The sequence below is a fragment of the Protobothrops mucrosquamatus genome, unplaced genomic scaffold (genome assembly GCF_001527695.2).
Source record: "Protobothrops mucrosquamatus isolate PMUCROS unplaced genomic scaffold, P.Mucros_1.0 scaffold_262, whole genome shotgun sequence".
Classification (NCBI taxonomy): domain Eukaryota; kingdom Metazoa; phylum Chordata; class Lepidosauria; order Squamata; family Viperidae; genus Protobothrops; species Protobothrops mucrosquamatus.
In genome coordinates, this window is record NW_015386338.1 from 166,744 (window position 1) to 170,020 (window position 3,277).

General features: G+C 35.1%; 1 protein-coding gene across 1 annotated transcript in view; it reads left to right on the plus strand.

Annotated features, from left to right (window-relative positions):
• Positions 1-3,277, plus strand: part of LOC107302461 (triadin-like) — a gene marked incomplete at its 3' end in the record, with an annotated part of 60,241 nt that overhangs the window by 46,620 nt on the left and 10,344 nt on the right. The gene's annotated exons all lie outside the window — the stretch shown is intronic.

Here is a 3,277-nt window from a genome sequence, read left to right on the forward strand (position 1 = left end):
TGCTCTAAGAGACTGAAGTGCCTTAATGATCTGAGAAACAGGATCTTTCAAACAGTTAAAATAGGCAGCTTAAGATACTGTTCTCGTTTCTAATGAGAAAGAGACGGAATGGGTAGCTGATGAGGCAATCTGATGAGGCAATTCTTTTACATAAATGTCTCTCGCCTTATACCTCTCTTCTCAACTGTTTTATGCGTGGAAAATATCAAGACCCTGTCATTAATTTCTTTTACAACTTTAACATTTTACAGCTTTAACATAACAAGGGTTTTTTTTTTACAGCTTTAAATATGGTCACTTCACATCAATCTGCTTTTGTTGAAACAAAGTTTGTGCTTGTCAGTTCCATACACTTTAACAGATTATATGTTTGTATTGCATTACATTGCGTTGCATTGATTATATTTGGGTGACCTTGGGCCAATCGCTCTCTTTGAGCCCAGTTCACCTCACAAGGTTGTTGTTGTTGTGGAGAAAATAGGAGGAAGAAGGTATGTTGGATATGTTCACTGCCTTGAATTATTTGTAAAAATAATAAAGATGAGATATAAACAAACTAATTAAAAATATTACCATATGAACAAATTACATGTAGTGTAGCCATTTGCAGAGAACAAAACTATAATTGCCGAAGGAGTTGTGGCAGTGCTGCAACATCAGTTGCTCAAAGGCTTTGCGTGATATATTTCATTAGGAAGCTTTTCTGTGCATTCATTTCTAGCACACTAGAATTTTTATTTATTTATTTTTTGCATTTTAAACCTGGAAAATATTTTTCTGAGTTGTCTGTGGACATAATTTGTCACTTCTGCACTTTCCACATCTGGCATTACATGCAGAACTGACAAATTATGTCCACAGACAACTCAGAAAAATATTTTCCAGGTTTAAAATGCAAAAAATAAATAAATAAAAATTCTAGTGTGCTAGAAAGGAATGCCGAAAGTATTGAGAATCATATCTTGCCAAAAGGTATGTCAACAAGCTGTTAGTTTACAGGATATAAAACAATTACTTAACTGCAGCATAAGTGCTTTGTATCATGTCATCAGTGAGGAAACCTCTATAAAATTGGCAATTTAAGAAGCTGTGGATTTCCCCCCCCCCGTTTTTGCTCTATTTCCTTGTAGCTAATGAAAAAGGAGCAATGGAATACGTTTTAAATACATACTCTCACACAATAATTTAATAAACTGTGGTACCATCTCATGAAGAATCGGGGTGGTTGCCTTGGTGACAGAGATTATCCTTGCTACTGCAGGATTCTGGCAGTTTTCTAAAAATGAATTCATAATATTTTGGATTTATTAAAAATATGCTTTTCTGATGGAGATAAATTGCATCCTTTCAGCTGGCCATATAATGCTTCTATAAAAATACAACTGCTTTAGCAACTCAGCAAAAAGATATTATATGATTAGTTGGAAATTAAAGTGCATGCTATTTTAAAAAGTGAAAGGAAGCTTCAGAGAATGTGATTCATTCCGCATTAAATTTTTAGCATTCCTTTTGGATGCAGACGGCCCACACTAACCTCCAAATAATTTCTGTAGGATCCAGTCTCCTCGTCAGCAGTGCTATATTTTGACAGTTTTGCAGTTTGGAGAAAGAAAAAAATGGCATTTTAAAATAAATTGAAGGGTTTTTTTTAAAAAACAACAACACAAAACTCTAGCCAGAAAGTGGATGCAATTCAACTCACTCTATAGCAGTTATCCACTTGCTGCTTCTGACCACTAAATGTTGTAACCATATTAGCCATACGTGACTGGCTTAACCACTGCCCTTCTTATAAAACTGTACCAGCAAGACTAGAAATGGACCATCATACAGTAGATTGATTAGGTTAAATGGCCTAGAGACTTCAGACCTCCCCCTCCCCCATTCACCTATTCAGGTGACCCATTAGCTACTTCAGTTTCTCAGATTTCAAATTTTAAAAAGAGCAAATTTCACACATAGAATCCAGAAAAATGAGCAGATTGTTCCCTTCGTCTTCACTTTTGAAGAAACTGGTTCCTTCTTTCATGGTAATTAACCAATCATCGGCTGCTGACTGAAAGCCCAATACATAGCACTAATTTTGAGCAGTGCTTTTTTTCAAAGGCTAAATTTATTTATTTATTTACATTCCACTTTTATTATTTTTATAAATAACTCAAGGCAGTGAACATACATAATATGTATTTAGTGGGAATAGTTAGCCAAGTGTCAACGCTGCTAATATTGAATATTCTTGCTTTGACAAAAATATACAGAACTGCCTGGTATTTTTAGAGTTAATTCAGATGATGGTGAGAGGGAGGAGAAAGATAGGACGGGGCGGGGAAGAGAACGGAAGAGAACCTTTGCCCTTCCACCTGATAGGAGAACGTGATATATGACAGCAAATTTAGGGAGGGAACCTGCTGGTAAATTAATTGCTCAGGGGAAGAGAATTTCAGATCTTAGCATCCCTTTGGTCGTGCAGACATGTTGTAACATAAATAAAGGACTTTTTAGGAAAATAATGCCTGGAAGTTCTTTGAAGTGTTTCATTAGTCGGAACCTGACACCAAGTTCATCTGAAATCTTAATATCCTGTTGGTATTCATAGAGGCAAACCATTATATACCAGCTCTTAAGATGTAAGAAAATTCAATTGGCTTACTTTTTAAAGCAAACTTGCTCATTTCATAGTTTCTGAACCACTGCAGAAAGCACAATCTTATTGTACTTATGATTTTCCAAATTTTGTGATTTTTTTTTCTGACCAACAATGTGTAGGGGAAAGTATAAGTAAGATAGTGTATTGTGGAAATCTAATATCTGTTATTAGAATTATACATGAAAATCTCTATATGTGCCAGTTTCTCCCGTCAAGAGTTATCACAAAGAACACACCCAAAACCAAACTTGGAATCTGATTGAACTGGAATGGTAAAATCCATTCTGTTGCAATCTGATTAGATGCAGACCTACATTTTTCTTCACATCTTGGGTATATTTTCAGGTAAAGTCACTGAGAGAAACAGCAAAATGTATCACTATCACTAGAAAAAATGGCTCAGAGCAGTTCCATTACATTTCTCTGAAAGCCAATTCTGAACTGAATGTTGAGGTTTTTACCTTAAGTGATTTTTTTTGATGGAATACATTTTGAAAGCCGAAATCCTACCAAGAGCAAAGTATAAGGAGTATCTGTATACTTCAAGTATAATATTCTAGTCATTAAGCTTCTGTAATGTTTTCTCTGTTCCAGAAATCCAGATAGACAAGGCTGAAAAAATAGAGAAAG